Raw genomic sequence first — 17328 nt, 5'->3', positions numbered from 1 at the left:
CTGGGAGGTTGCTCTTTGGGGATCTGGAATTAAGAATAGAGATTGCAATAACACAGTAGCAGGAAATAAACTCTGCGATGCTGACTTCTTTAAGACCCTGAGCATCAGAATCACCTAGGTTTTTCACATACGAAGATCACATTTTAAATCACAGGTCAGATATCTCTTTCCTAGGCAGAATACAGCAATTAGTTTTCCTTTTCTTATTTCTTATTGTGTTCCACCTTTATGTTGTTGGCATATTCTCCTATGAGTCCTTTCAACCTCTCTAAGTTTGCCAGAACCCATACTTGACAAAATACTGGACTGTTGCTAACTCAACAGAGTGTCTACTGCCAGGCACCACTTCCTCCTGGAAGGAAATAATATGCTTGCTTAAATCAAATATTGATGGGGGAGCAAATATTAACAGTTGCCTTGTTAGCTTTGGCACTGGATTAGGATAGAGTTTAGCCTATCAAACAGACTTCATGCTTTGTCCCCTACTGCAAAGGTGCTTCCACTCTCAGAAAACAGAAATTGGAAGGAAACACATTCTCTGCATAGAAATAAAAACAATCTTCTAATATTAAAGAGAAAACACAGTGACAGAGTCAGGAAGCAGCTCAGAGAAGCCATTACCATGGTTATTGCCATTTGAAGGCACAATGATTGAAGTTATTGTCTTAATGTAAGATTACTAAATAATGCATCCCATAAAGGGAAGACTGTATTGGCCATAAAATGTGTGTAGCGGCAACAGAATTCATACTTATTTAATGACACTTTAGAATCGGATGGTAATTAAAATGAAGTAGGAATTTTTAAGATGCAAGAGAAATTCAAACACGACAGTATATAAATTGAAACATTCTCTGTTTTTCAAGGACATAAAGAAGTAAGTTTCACTTGTTTTGTTTTGGGGTTTTTTTTGTTTTTTTTTTCCCCCCTTTTGGCCCATTGGGAACAGTGCAATCTTGACTCCTCAGTATTTCCACTTCTAATTGCTAGGAGGGTTCATTATCAGCTGTCTAAAGTGCAATACATCAACCTTGCAAAGCTGAGTTACAAAAGACATTCACACATCGGATGGGCTGCTGTGCTAAATACATCTTAATTTGTGCTGCATCTGCTGTTTTCTAATTTGTTTGTCATGCTGTGAATGCTGCAGACTTTGTTAGAACAGCTCCTGATTTTTTTTCTTTAAAAATGCATCAATTCTTCATTTAAAAAAAAATATGGCTGCCTTCCATCATTGTTCATCTGTGTCTTGGAATGCCATTAACTCAATTCTGTAATGCATATATATGTATGAAAAAAAACCCTGTACATTTGAATATGTGCATCTATTATATTAGGAAAAAAATGCACATATATGCACGTATGTGCATCAAGCCAAGTAGTTTAATCACAAAAAGCAAATCAAACTTTCTTCAGCAGGTACTGGATACACAAAGTGACAAACACACCAGTCTCAGAATTCTGACATGGAAAAAAGTATTTCAAGTCACAGGGGTCTGGTTTGGATTCCCTTTGCTATGCAGAGGATGTGCGTAAAGGTGGTGCTTTCAGTTCAGATCCAACTAAGCAGCAGTTCAAATGGTATACAAACATATGCAATATCACATTAGGGAAGTTTAAATTCTATTTTGGAAAGAAAGCAAATACCACTGTCTCAGGCCCATATCTCCCTCAATCTTCTCACTATGTTCAAGGTGAAGGAAGGGCCCACTTCCTGGGCAGTGACCTCCACAGTCACACAAGGCCTCATGCTCAGAAGAGCTGAGTTTGGTTTAATGCTTTGCTGTCACTGTTTAGATACATTTAATAATTTATGGACATGAGGCCCTGCATCCTCATTTTGCACTGGACACCACAAATCATGTAACTGGTCTTGGGTGCAGGATGTGTTGTAGGAACACTGGTGGAACAGCTGATGGATTTACCCTGTAGTATTTCAAGCTGTCAGACCTTTTATCTTTAAGATCACGAAACTTTACCTCTTGAAATGAAGAATAAAGGAAAGATAAAAGGAAAACGGGCAGAGAGGAAAGGGAGGGAAAACGAAATAATATTTACTTTGTATTCATATAGTTTTATGGGGCATGAGGGATGTAAGGCAGCCATTTCTAGGTGATATTTATTATTTCTGAGCACAGAGCTTCTTTGAATGAAACTGATTAAAAGAAAATGCCTCTGTCATCGATTTCGGTATCACTAACCAAAGTGGCACTCAATGTCAGTCTATAATCTTTAAAAAAAATTAAGCTAAAAACAAATCTATTTTTTTTCTTGACAATCTCCACCATTCCCTTCCCTTACATATATACAAACATAATTCAAGTTATTTCAGGAAATCTAAATAAAAACCAGTAAATACAAAGGAGTTGGAAACTTCAGAGGGCTATCTTAGCTCTTTTCCTGTCACAGGCCACTTATTTGGAGTGAGACTGTGAACTGAGTGGCACTTGGAGACTGGCACAGGGGCTGGTATCCTCTGTGTCTCCCTGGAGATAGGGATGCAAAGAGGCCAGTCTGCTCTCTGACTTCTGCTGGATGCACACTCTTCCAAGAGGGAGACATGGGCTCCGTTACATAATGCCAATCAGTCTTCTGTGTCAAGTTTTCCCAAAAACACACAGAAGCAATGAGCAAGGCAGACATTTATGACTGCTGGAGTCACAGACAAATCAGGGCTTCCGTAAAGGAGTGTGTTGAATCAATAAGGCATACTGTTCGACCAGGACTGAGAAAAACACCTCATAAAGTAACAGCATTTGTAAAGGTTAATCAATTCAGCTAATTGTAAATGCTCTCAATTGTCAGTCCCTAAGCAGTCCCTTCTCTTTGTAGCTAGTAATTCACTGTAGGATGCAGCAGCTCTAAAGCAGGAAGCGGAGAAAGCGGGCAAAGCAGTCAAATTTCTCATTACTCTCTCCATGTTGTGCTCTGTCGGTGTCTGTAAATGTCAATACATTTACCACAGGGAGAGAGCCTTTTTTCCCTACTAGCACTACTTGCCTCCTTCATTACATACAAAACAAAGTAAAGAGCCTAATTATCTTGGTCTAGGCAGATGGAAAGGAAATGAGGGTATTGATTTTGGCGGGCAATATCTTAAGGCAATGCATATGACTAATAAGCTGGGCAGTTAAAAGGATGGTATTTCATTGACAACTATAAGAAAAACACATCTTATTTACTGTCCAGAATTGACTCAGAAGAAGAAACTCCTTCTGTCCTTCCCTCCCCACTGTATCCATATCCCCAGTAAGAACAAAATCACTGGGGAGAGTTTTTAGATGAGTGCCTGTGGAGATATGAGAAATAGAAATGCAGCCCGTGAGGCAGAAAACAATGAGCTAATTCTACCCTGAAATTATAACCAGACTCTGGTAGTGAAGGCAAACCACTGATTTTCATGAAACCAGACAACTCCTGTCCTTCCATGAGGCTTCTTGGTCAGAGTAGCCCCATACTTCCAGGCCACTAGTGGGTGCTATGCTGGAAACACAGAATGCAATTTGTTTTAGCAATGGCAGAAAGTTCTAGAAAATGGTGATACAGGACAAATGATAAATTGCCCTAAATAAAGTGTCTCTTTTTTTAAGATTTTACATACATCTTTTCTGTTCTTTACTTTGCATATGTATATGGTACTACATTTCAGAAAGTCTTACTTCCCGTACAGTTACTGAGATTAACCTTCTATAGTTAGAAAATATAGGAAGATACTGTTATTTTCAAAGAATATTCATATAAGCCAAAATGAAGATGAGAAGAACTATTTCTAATGTTTTTGGGCACAGTAATATTTGTAGCAATGTGTATATAAAATAATAACTAGCATTCATCCATTTATTATACCTTAGAATCCAGTGATGTACATGATTTCCCATATTGAAACATGAACTGCTGAAACACAGTCAATTTTCCTTTATTTTATCTTCAATTTAATAAAATGTAAATTTCTTTTCCTTAGAAGTAAGGTTGTGAGTACCAGGAATTACAATACATTATTAATCCCAAACCTTTAACTACTTGACCAAAAAAAAAAAAAAATCCTTATCTTTTATGTATTTCAATTTACTATTATTAATCAAAGACTCTGTAAAATTCCAGTTAAATATATGTGAGGACTGTGTCCCTGTCAAGCAGTTGGATAGTCTAGATACAGTGCAGTCAGACAAATCAAGTGACTCTGTTGAAGCATGCCATCACAGTGACCTGAACAGCACCAAAAATAAGCTGGAGGAGACATGGAAAACAGGTTGTTGGCAAATGGCACATCACAAGATATTTTATCCCCCCAGTATATAGAATAATGCTGGATTTGTTTAGGATGGTAGCCTGTTTAAAGTCAAATTAACTGGTGTGTTATAATAATAATGGTGTACAGATAGAAAACAAAATCTAAGTGCCTCTCTATAGTAACAGAACCACTGGTTTATGAAAGGAATTCTCTTATTATTGAAAGCAATTTCTTATCATTCATGAATACAATTTAAAACATTCCCTGTTTACTATTGAAAAATGAGAAATTAGTCAGGAATGTCCAAAAGATACCTAACTGACTGACAAGAGGGTGGGGAGCCCTCTTCAACAATAAACTCCCTCTTGCCCACCCAGTCCCTCCTTTCCACTCTCCCCTTCCTCTCTCTCTCCCTCCCTTTTCCCACTTCTTTTCCCTCTCTCCCCCCACTTTCCTTTTTCTCTTTTTTTCTAAGATATATCTCTTTCATCTAACAATGCCATTTTCCCATAATTTCAAGAGAAATTTTCTGACATCTTTGAAAATGCCAAGAATCTAAAGCGAAGTCCTCTACATGCAATTTTTCACCTTAAATTAAGTGAAATACCTGTCAGAGTTTCAAGAACTGTAGCCTCTGGGAAGCAATGAGCAAAGTTAACAAAATAACCCCCACAAGACTCTATTACCTCATTTCATTTACTGGTTGTTCCTGAGCATTCGTTACCTTCATCTTCATGTATATTCCTTTAGAGCCTCACCCTTTTATGCATAGTGTAATTTTCTTTCCAGAGGATAAATTTTTACATCAGTTTAATAATTTCTTGAAGTTATACTGGAGTATTGCTCAACTCGCTTCTAAATTAAAGCACTTATTAAAAAACTTTGAAGCACTCTCTCACAATTTTAAATCACTGTGCACATAGCAATTTAAAATTATGGGAGCAGTTTTATAAGCACTTGAATTTGGAGGTGATCAGAGACCTGAAAATGTGCAATATAGAGTAATTTAAAATTATTAGAGTACTTGGCATTTTTTATAAGCTCTTCAGCTGGGAAGTGATCGGGTTCTAACATCTGAGCTTATGCAGTGCAAAGTAAAGTACTCCTCAGCCTGAGAGATTCACTCTATTAAATCAAACTACTTTAATAATTTTAAAGTGATGTACAGTGAGCATGCTCAGATCTCCAAATTCACTTTTAAATTAAAAATATTTTTCACTTCCAGCATACAAAGACACTCGTATGATAAAGCAGCAATTTACCTTTTCAATTTTAGGCATCCAACTGCCCTCTTTCTTTTAGAGTAGTTTTCCCTTGATAAAAACATACACCAGATTATTAAAAATATTTTATCTTTTTCATTAAAAAAATAAAAAGCATCATAGTATGAAAATTCAACAACCTATTTATATTTGAAAATATTTCCATTTTAAAGTAAACTATAGTATATTACATTTGGGATATAACACTTTTACACTTAAAACAATGACAAACTAATATCTTGAAAGGGTTTTTAAACTTAAAAAGCTAATTGCCTTATGTAAACATAAAACCTAACCCACTGAAACATATGGATGAGTCTTCACAATAGGGCAGCTGTCTTGCAATTTGAGACAAGCCATGCAGACCCTAATATGATTTCTGAAGAATACCGCCGACCTGAATTGAAGGATGTTGTTCCAATAACATTCTCTCAAACTACTCTTGAGTTCAAAGAAAGGAAAACATAACAGAAACATGATGCCCACTACGCTAAATGTTCATTGGGCACACGGGGCTCTCAGAGCATTCAAATAGGTTTACATGATTGTTTTATTCTTGTAAAATCCTACTTATACTTTCTAGAAAGTAGACTTCTAGTCTGGATTAATTATTTCTATTAATAAGCAAGATTATTAACCTGTTGAAAGGGATTCTGATCTCATGTAGAATGATTCAATTTCTATTATGTTTAAATGTAGTTATTGAGACACCATTGGTATTTTACATCAGGGATTAGTGATTTAAAGCCCGATTTGGGTAGTTTTCTCACCCCATTTAACCATAAAGACAACCCAAACAAATAGGTAGACATCTATGAAACAATTTTGAAAGCCAAAAATAGTGTTTTCTTTTTATTTTCAAATGTTGAGTTTCTCTTTTCCCCTTTTCCCTTCCTCTCTCTCTCTCTCTCTCTCTCTCTCTCTCTCTCTCTCTCTCTCTCTCTCTCTCATTTTCTCTCTCTCTCTCTCCGTCTCTCTCCTGGAGGTCCTATTCATTTGAATTCTAACTGCAGTAGAACTGAATCTACTGGAAGATAATCACTCAGTATCTCCTTGTTCTTTGATAATACTTTGCATTTTATACTGTAAGAGAATCGATCCCAACCAATGTGTTTATAATCCACAAATGAACCGGCCTGGTTCCCAGTAACGATCTGCCAACAGGGGAAAGTAGGCTTTAGCTATTTGTTATCAGGGAACAAGCTACAAAATATATATGTACTGCTCTACTTAAGTGTCCTTCTGTCTGTGACAAAAATATCCAGAGCCACTTCATCTCACAGTACAGATGCTGCCTGAAAATGAAAGTCTCCTGGTGGCAGGGCAGAGGGGGAGGTGAGAGGATGGTAATAACATCTTTAAACAGTGTTCTCTCAGAACAAGCTCCTTCACTGAGAGATATGCCAAGAACATTCTTAAATCAAAGAAGTGAACTTATTTTAAGGGTTGTTGCAGTGACTTTTTAACTTAATTTCAAAGGCCAGGCACTGAACACTAAAGATAAAATTGGGAAATATGGCTCTACAGCCCTTTAAAGGAAGAAAATGGGATTCTGGAATCTGGATTATAATCTAATTATAAATTCACTGAAGGCAGGGTGTAAATATTGCCCAAACTCTCTGAATCAGTCCATAAAAAAATACATGGATGCAATAAACACCCAATGACTCAGTGATTATGACAACAATGAACTCAGAAGATTTTTTATATTAAAATATTCATGTGTATACTGAAATCATGGATATTACCTCTATGAAAATGTTTCTGAACTTAATCTATAACATAGGTTCTAGCCCAATGAGTATATTAAAAACTTTCAGAAGTTATAGAATACTCACTTCTATACAAAAGTGTTTTTAATTCTATGGGATTTGCATTTATTTGTATTATGCCCAAACTTCCTTGGTTTTATGTTATTTTAGGGAAAAAAAATGTCCTAGAAGAAGACTAAAAGAAAGTTGTCCTGGAAATAGAAATTTATAGTATTTAGGTGGTCTGTAGGCACTTAGTGGTATCAATTATTTGGCTCTAATGTCAAAAGAGTATACCCAAGAAATTCAGTAGTGATAATGTAAAATCTTTGTGTATATCTTTGTGTGTAAACTAAAATTGTCTTTCAAAAAAACTAAAAAAAAAAATCTCGATAACTAATCATTTACCATAAGTTATAAACAGATGACGAATTAGTATGTATCTGAATTGAGGGAGAAATTCGGGTATAAATGGTAGAAGATATCACAAGGGTTTATCTAAAGGTTAATATATGTTGGAGAGAAGAGATAGCTAAAGGAATCTTCAAGAGTTTATTTCTGTAGTATGTGAGTTGACAGGAAGCCTCTAAACAAAATTTTTGCTACAGTGAGTAGGTAAAAAGTAAGTCAGGCAATTATGATACAATGAATTTGAAAATCAATATGGATATTTCAAATTAAGTGGCTATTCGATAGAAAGGAAACATGTACTTATAAGATTAATATACAGAAAAAAACTTAAATGAAAATATAACACTGCTACACACTTGGACTGTGTAAACATAATGCAACACGATATGCCCGGGACATTTGTCAATGGTAGTGCTCTGGTTCTCTCCCAGTATTTCACTGTAGTAATCACTGCTTTTAGGATCCCTACATAAAAGGTAAAAGAAGCCATACTGGTTGATGCCAATCTCTACATGAGTCTCCTGTGTACAACATTGACTTTAGGGCTGAAACCAGGGGAATAATACTCAAAACCCCTCTGCACATACACTGTAAAGACCAACGTGTATTTCCCAGATAAAAATTTTAATTCCTTTGTATTTTCCTGCAACAGTACTTATGCCCATTCACAATAGTGTATTTATTGTTATCTGAGAGCATTGCTAAATAAAAATTTCATTAACACTGTGGCCATTTTAAATAAATCTTGGCCTAATTATATAAAATGCCCTTTAATACCTAGTGCCTGCTGCATGAGTTAATCCATTTAAGTGAGAGAACATGTTTTGTCAGATTGTGGGAGTCTGACAATTTTTTGAACCAAATCAAGTCTTTTGAGGATTGAATTCCATTTGCTTCGGGGAGAAAAAAAAAAGTGACTTTCTGGTTCAAAGAAAAAATGCTTAGAAGCCATATTTTAAAGTCTCATAAGGGGTCTTACACATCAAATAGCTCTTAGAAAACAACATTCTGATGAGTCAAGTGTAAATTAATTAGAAACATACAGATTGCTTTTCCCTGACTATCCACATGGGTTTCAAAGTTGAAGAGTGTTTGACGAAATATGTTTAGAGTTTTCATGACCCAAAAGCATAGTAAAGCAGTTCAAGATGTTTCTGTGAAACAAAGATACTTGTTTTCCTGCAGTGATCTCCCCAAACAAATATTAAATAAACTCCTATGAAAAAAACAGGGGTACTCATGCAGTTACTCCGTTTCACTCTGTCAGGTATATCTAAAGAATTTTTCCCTGCAAAAAAGCTGATTAAGTCATTGTAAATGAATTCAAGCTTTGTAGTACTTCTGAAAGGGAAAACATAAGTGAAACGAGCATTGGGACACACTCACTACAAATTTATCCTTTAGTTAGAGTTGTAGTAGGGCAACATTTATGTATGGAATTCCTTAAGAGCTAAGACTACAGACCCAGGAATAGCATTTCTATGAAGCTTCCAGATTATAAGAATTTGGTCCAGGTAATCTGGTTAGATGTCCATCAAGTGTTTACATCCAATTAACAGGGAACTGTTAACAGGCCAAAAAACAGGCCAAAAAACAAAAAAAATTAAAGCAAATGAACAATTGTGGAAATGTATGCAGAAAGTAATTCCCTAATACCATGACTAAAGTACTTTAAACTGTTATCATAAGCAAATATTTATTGCCAATCAGCTGGTTATATGGTGCTGAAAATTAATGCTATTAGAATACCCAGAGTAAATATCTTTAAATCTATCGTTAAGAAAAAGAGAATGGAAAAAGAGAAAAAAATGAGACTTAAAAAGTGTAAAACACTATATTTTATGTTTTTTGTTAAGTGATTTATTTTTCTTAATTATTTTTATAGTTGGCTAAAATAAAATAAGGGTGTCCCTTTTAAGTTGAGTACACAGAGGTAAAGCATCAAGCCCAACCAGGAAGAGAAGCAACCAAGCTCAGCTACTCCAAACTGCTTAGTTCTTGCCCTAATTTGAAGATTGGTTGGTTCGTATTTTTAATTTTTCATAATGAGATGTTTCATTTCATATTTTTCTCCCTGGGTCCTTAGAAACTTAGAAATTTCCCCAACTAATAACAAAATGTTGAAGAATTCTGAAGTAGGTTTTATTTTAAAACTATGCTATCACAGCTTCAAATAATTGACAGGGCTGCTCAAGAAAAGAGTCGTCTCTAAGATAGCTGAAGTCGTTGGGATAAGCTAGTTCCTCGGAGCCACTTTGATAGAAAAGCCTCCAAAAGATTTTTTAAGTCTACCTTTTGAAGTTGATTTTGGAGTACAATTTCTTCAGTTAACATATTTGGCTTGCTATACACAGAGGGGACTTGGCAGCTCAGATTTATTTAAGACATAATATCAGTTCTATATTCTGTCAGCATTTTCTTCACACATTTATTCTCTTGGCATCTCATTGTTCTTAAGTTCCAGTTTTGGTTGTGGGAGATTTGGAAGAAATAACTAACAATGGATGAATATTTGTTTTCCTGGGTTCTAGAGGCTGTGTGTGTTCAAGTGGATATTTCCATCATACATTCTTGCCTCAGAAAAACCAATTCAGTGTTACACAGCCGGATATTTTTTAAGAAATATTTGTTGATAATTGCCCCTTTGCAGACATGTATGAAAGGTTTTGCCATTTGTGATCCAAATTCAGTAGTGCATTGGACTAAAAAAGTTCTCATATTTTCATTTTTCTTTTCATCCTAAATTGTCTTTTTTTTTTCTGCTAAAATAATTCCATTGCTCTTGAACGTATTTCAAAGTTATATTGTCTCTCCAAACCTAAAGGTAAAAAATTAGTGTCACGAGTTCTCAATTTGCTGTCTATCTTTTAAGCATTTAATATTAAGTAGATAGATTTGCAATTCAGAACAATTTTTCCCATAGAAGTCCAAAAAATGCTTCAGACATTTGCGCCAGAGTACTAATTCAGCTGGGCATACCCATGTGGATTACATAGCTCCGGTCAAAAAATCCACTCTGTCCTCCAGTTGATGATATAGGATTAACCTCTGCTTGGTGGTACCTGGAACAAGTGGTAAAAGGAAAAAGAAAGCAAGATGGGCACTTGTGGGATCTGAAATACGATAATTCCCTATAACTACTTAAGAGATGGATTTTCTCTTAGTCCGTACATTACAAATGATGCGTGCCATAACAGAAGTGCCGTAGAATTTATTCAGATATGTTCCTTCATTAAAGGTTTCTGTGGCTCATGACACTGAAGAAACTGTGGACTACGCATAGTTAAGCAGGTTCCTATCCTGCAGGATTTACAGAATTTTAACGTGGGACATCCTCTGTAAATTCCCAAGTGTGAGCTGTAATGTACAAGGTTCCCTTAATTTACGAGATATCAGAACCTTTGATCAGGGCCCTGGATCTCCTTGACACAGTATGTAGGTAAGGTTCTGGTTACTCCCTGTCTAAGTGTCTTCAACTGGGCTTGGGAGGAGGGTAGCAAGAGGATTCCTGTTCACAGACACCTGGGGTAGTGACCCCCAAATGATGTCTCTGACATCTCTCTTTATACGTAAATCATTCATATGTTGGGGACTGACAAGATCTTCTTTGATTGGGTACTTACTAATGTGAGGACCTATGAAGTAATGTCAAAAAATAATGGAACTAACTATTACAGAATCTGGGCAGTACAATTCTGTTGGCTTAAAAGCAAGATTAGATCCATTGCAGAGAATAGTATCAGCTGTGCAGAAGTAGATAATAATATTGTTCTACATATGTAGCAGCTACCTAGAGACATGACTAAAATATATCAAAGCAATCAACCTTTCAAGACTAACACTGTTTAAAGATAAAAATATTTAAATGAAAAGGAAAATAAAGGAAACCTGGTTTATAATAGATCTTTCTATTCATAAGGGGCTTAACATATTTCCTGCTAGACTTTGTAGACTCTGTGGCACAGTCACAGAGTGCAATGTCAAGGCCCTGGACTGCAGCAGCCAGGAACCTGTTAGGGATGTACATATCAGAAGCCTATAGAGTCGATTATTTCTGCAGAGCAATGCCATTAGTGCAGCTCGTACATCCCTGGAAGTGATTTCCTTTCTGCCAAAAAGTCAATGATTATAAAATCCATCCCTTGCTTCAATGCAACTCTTAAGGAGGCAGTGTGAGAGCTGTTCAAGTTACATCACAGGCAGGCAGAGAGGAGGCAAGTCTGGGCATTTTGCAGATTACATAGACCCGAGGAATGCAGAATGCCACCTGAGAAGATAGCGTTTACAAATAAAAGAGCTGAAATATTTTTGCGTTTTCTACAGCAATTTTATCCGGAAGAAGCAACTGTTCCAACACAGATCAAAATGATTCACAAAGAACCTAAAGAGAATATTGAATGAGCATTATGATGATATAGCTTTACATAGGACCAGGAAACAAACACTTTCTAAAAAAACAACAATTTCGCCAATTCTTTAATGAGGAGAGAATTTGAGCATAATCTAAATCAGTGGTTCTCAAATTTTTTAGTCTCAAGAACACTTCACCTCTTAAAAATGATTAAGTACCCCCAAAATTTTATTTATGTGGGTTATATTTATTGATGTTTACTGTATTTGAAATCAAAAGCAAGATATTTTTCAGACATATATATAAATTTAGTGATAAGAGTGATATTAAATTTGCAACTCATGATGCTTAATAAAAGACAGCTAAATCCTCTTTTCTGCTTCTGTATTCAATCCCCTGCAACATTATGTGGCCTCTGGAAAATGCAACTGTACACTCAGAGAGAAAGCGAGTGAAAAGGTAAACAAGGTCTTAGTACTATTATGAGAAAAGTATGACCTTGCAGACATCCTGAAAGGGTGACAGAGACCCAGAGGAGTGCTGGAACTGAACTTCGAAGACCAATGAGCTACAAACTTTGTATGTCCAAGATATTTTCCGATACTTATATGTGTGTGTGTGTGTGTGTGTGTGTGTGTATAATATATATATATCAATATACTGCATATAGATATAGATTTCTTAGGTTAACTTACTAAGCTGTAGGTAGCTCATACGATAAGTTCCAACATTCAAACTCTCCATTTCTTTTAACCATATAAAGCTGGCAATACGCATTGCAAGCCAGAATGGCAATAGAGATAAACAGATCACATACTAAACAGAGACCTAACAAGGTATACTCCTAAATGTTATATTTTCACATGTGGTACTACTGTGTCCTAATAATGAGGTAGATGAAGTGAGTATTATGCTATTGTATAGATGAGGAAAGTGCACAGAGAGAAGGGTAAGTGACTTATCCCAGTACCATAACTAATCCATGACAGAGCTGGGACTGGATCCAGCCCAGTGCTGCTTTGGGCTTATCACTAGGCCAGCACACAATGCCAAACACATGGTTGAAAGCAAAAATTATTGCTGGGGTGTTACGTTGCCTGATTTGGTTCTTTATAATTTTTCACTTACTCTGCCAAATAGCTGTTTTGGTAGACATGTGGTTGGAGCTTTGATATTATTTTGCTAAATGTTCTGTTTTAATATTTTGAAAGTGCGTAATTACTCTCCCTGGCCTTGATTTTTCCTTACATGTAAAGTTTGGATCAAAATACCATGAAGTCTCCAGCAACAATGACATCTTTATAACTAATAAAACAAAGCAAATCAGAATCTAGACTTTAATAACAAACAAACAAACAAACAAACAAAAAACAGTCCCCTCAAATTGAACAGTTATATGAGAGCATTTGGTTTGCTCCATGATGGTAGATGGTACCAGAATTTTTTGGAAGTCAGAGATCAGGGGTGCTTGACATTCTGTAACATCGTGGAGAATACTGCGCAAGAAGTTTTTGTCCCCATGTCCCCACATGAATTGAAACACCCTGCTGGACAGCCACGTAGGTGAAAATCTTGTTTATAATTTTCTGCATCTAGATACTAGCTGTGTTTTGCAAAATAGTTTGGCAGAGTTTTAATGTGCGTTGATTTTTCCAAAAATTCAGCTATCATATAAAATAAAAGAAGATCGTACTGTGTTTTGCCTGGAAATATACCTAGAATGGCCCACTGATTCAGAAAAATATGTTTTGGTGTTGGTGCTGCCATAGCAGTCCACAATCATAGCTGACATATTCAGAGTAATTCTACACAGCGGCATAGGTATCCCACTACGTTAACAGAACTTTTAGTACAGAGATAAATAAGCATTTACACACATATTGAAATATTTGACTATAAACTGCTTTCTAATATTTATCCTTTATATTATAATTAAGATGTTTATATCAATATTTTAACTGGCTATATGTAAGTAGATTATATTATGAGTGTTTTTCATTGAAGTGCAATAAAAAGGCATTCCCCAATTTTTTTTAAAGTGTTGTATCTGATAAGAACAAGAACCACTGGGTTAATTTTCCTCAGAAATTCCATTTTTTCCTTTTCCTAAAAATTAACTTTTAGATATTAGATATTTAATATTTAGATTAATAGATATTTCTCAAATCAATCTCTTCTGAAAAGTTATTTATGGTTACTCCCTCTGTTAATAAAACAATGTAGAAACCTTGCAATGTATCTGACTGAAGGATTTGATACATTGGGTTGGTATGGGAAGAGGATGAGATCTTGGATCAGCTTCAAAAGAAGTCGTAAGAGCTATATTTGGTTACAGAACTATGCAGCCTCGAGTTCCTCTATAGTCAAAACCGAACAATGCCTCCTCCACCACTACCAGCACCACCACCAAGTACACACTTGAGAATACACAAAGTTCTCTCTGCTTTACCTACTAACATATATGAGAAAAGGTGTACTCTAAAGCACTGTTGATTAAATTAGGGAAGCTACAACTTCTGCTTCTACTCAAGTATTTTCCTGAATGTTACTCTTTGCAATGTACACCATAGGAAATATTCTTTTTAAAGAATATTTAAAAAGGGAATATTCTTTTAAACATGAATAATCTTTATTTATACTTAAATATCAAAAACGAATACAGTGACAAATGTACATCATTTACCAAAATTAGATAAAAGTAATTGAAAGTTTTCAATTCCAGCGAAGTTTTAATCAGTGTATTCTACACAACAGATAATTATGATGTTTATTTTGCTACCTGTACACAAAGTTTTTCCTTCGCTGCTTTCCTGAGCCATATAATTATGTTAAGATGTATTTTCACATTCTCTATAATCTAAGATCTTGGTTTTTTTAAATTGAAAATAAAATGATTTTTCTTAATTATGTCATTTCCGCCCCCTGGAAGACGCTGTCTCTTTTACTTACTGTTTTAAAAACTGCCCAAATCAATACAGATTTCATGGTTGGGTACTAGCCTACTTGATTAGAGGAATATGAACAATGCTAGGAATAGAGTTTATTTCTCCCGCTCCATTTTTTTCAGTAATGGTTCATTAACAGTATACACCATTAATTTAGAGTAAGTCCTGTACTAATTATGACAATTGATTTCTTTGTTTAATTTCTCTATAACCAAATGACACACTTTACAATGAACCCCAATTGAATATCCCTTAGAGAATTTGGATTGCATTACTCTTTTAAAAGGTTATGTTTTCATGACCTAATCCACTTGATATTTTTCTCTTTGCAACATGTAAAATATAAAAATATATCTAATTGCATTATTGTAATTTCAGTTATTATGCCTTAGTAAAAGATTAGTAAGCATTTCTAAAAATAAAAAGAATGCTTCCACACATAAATTTCCCTTTCAACTTGTGTTAACTTCTATTTTATAATGAATTACAATGCATAGCATATTTCTAGGTTAAAAATATTATCTCCATCATTCTCTGTAGCCTAAAAGTCAAAATTTTAATGTGCTAACAACTACTCTGTCTGAATACATTGACCTGGTGCTCATCAGATATTTGTCTCCTTAATTTCCTCAGTTATAAAACAAAATGATAATATCTTGAAATACATATTTTCAAAAATATGTATTAATGAAAACTTCAATTGTCAACTAACCCAACTGATCACATCTCTCAATGTGCTGTAAAAAATAAACTCTTGTTGCCATGAGTATAATCTCTGAATTCAAGTCCTGGCTCTACCACTTAAAATAGGGGTCATCTTGACCACGTCATTTTACATTTCTAAGTGTCTATTTCTGCATATATCAAAAGTATATCTATAATATATTCTTCACTCACAGGGCATTTATGAACATTAGATTAAAAAACTCAGATGATTTTAAAAACACAGTAATAAGATGATGAATAAAAGAAATAAACATATTTCAAAGATTATGATGTGTTTTCTGCTCTCTGGAATTCTGAATCCACCAGCCTGTACTTCTAAATAACCCATATAGAATGAATCTTAAAGGAATGATATACTTTATACAAAGTCTCATCTATATGAGCTAAAACAAGAATAAACTGCATGGGCTACCTAACTACAGTAAGTCTCAAACAATTCAATCTCATCCTATTAGCCACGGCCAAAGCAAGGACCTAAACAATAGGCATATCACATTAAGTCTATGATTTTTTTCAGAACTTCCTCTCTCATTCTTAGTGCCTAGAATAATTTATTAGGAACTGGAGGCAAATGTCGGCCCTGTACATATGAGCATAATATAAGTATTAGTCAAAATCATGGCTTTGATTATTCTTCTATTGGCAAGTCCCAAACTGAATTTCTAGTCCCAACCTTATCCAGAGCTCCACATTAGTATTTTTTTCCTATCTGTAATGCATCTCAAACTGTATATCCAAAAACAAATACTTCTACTTGCATATAAGTACATCAGTAAGAGTTTTTTGCTCACTTTTTCTATATACTTCTTACATAGTTTTTGCAAATTTTCTATAGGAGCATATGATGAAGGTGAAATAAAATAATGAATTTATATATTTCGATAATTCTTAGTAAATGGTCTGGATGTATGCATGAAGATGAACTGGTGCTAAAATTTTACCTAGCTTCTAAATATCAAGTCTTGACAAGGACAATATAATTGTGAATAAGCACACTAATACCAATTACTCACAAACTGTATACCCAATACAACACTTGCATTTGAATAGAAAAAATAAAATGAAATCTACTTTCTAATGACTGATGCGATGAGCTTAATTTCAAACCAACTTCACCCTCCACTGAGAAGCCCGCTGAGAAATACTTGTGCAGCATTTTTGCAAAATCCAAATAGCATCACAAAGAGACAAAGGTTATGAAATGGCATAAGTATGATGTGAGTAATTAATGGATCAGACCATTTTTATTCCCTTCTAAGGACAGCAAGAGATCAATTTAGCAGTATATAATAACATGACTGATTAGTTCATTTTGATATAAAAATTAGCAGCTTAAATCTAATCTTCATCCTAACAGGTAACAAGTGTAGTTCTGGAGAAAAGAAGCAACATGTTCATAATAAGCAGCAAAACCAATTAGAGTGGCAGCAGCCTTCTAAGCCAGCTGTGAACAAGAGAAGAACAGAGAAAATCCACCTCCTACAGTGGTCCAGGCCCTGACCACAGTGGTATAAAATTTCATGTCATTTTTCTGACTTATATATACTCTAACTTTAGAAATATTTAGATGAGATACGTAAAACAGAAACAAAAAGGAATACAAAAATCAACAAACTTACCATTGACTTCTTATATCTTTGAAGCAAAATGA

The sequence above is a fragment of the Rousettus aegyptiacus genome, unplaced genomic scaffold, assembly GCF_014176215.1.
Source record: "Rousettus aegyptiacus isolate mRouAeg1 unplaced genomic scaffold, mRouAeg1.p scaffold_m13_p_8, whole genome shotgun sequence".
Lineage (NCBI taxonomy): Eukaryota > Metazoa > Chordata > Mammalia > Chiroptera > Pteropodidae > Rousettus > Rousettus aegyptiacus.
The sequence above is the reverse complement of the archived record's forward strand: the minus strand, read 5'-3'. Positions refer to the sequence as shown.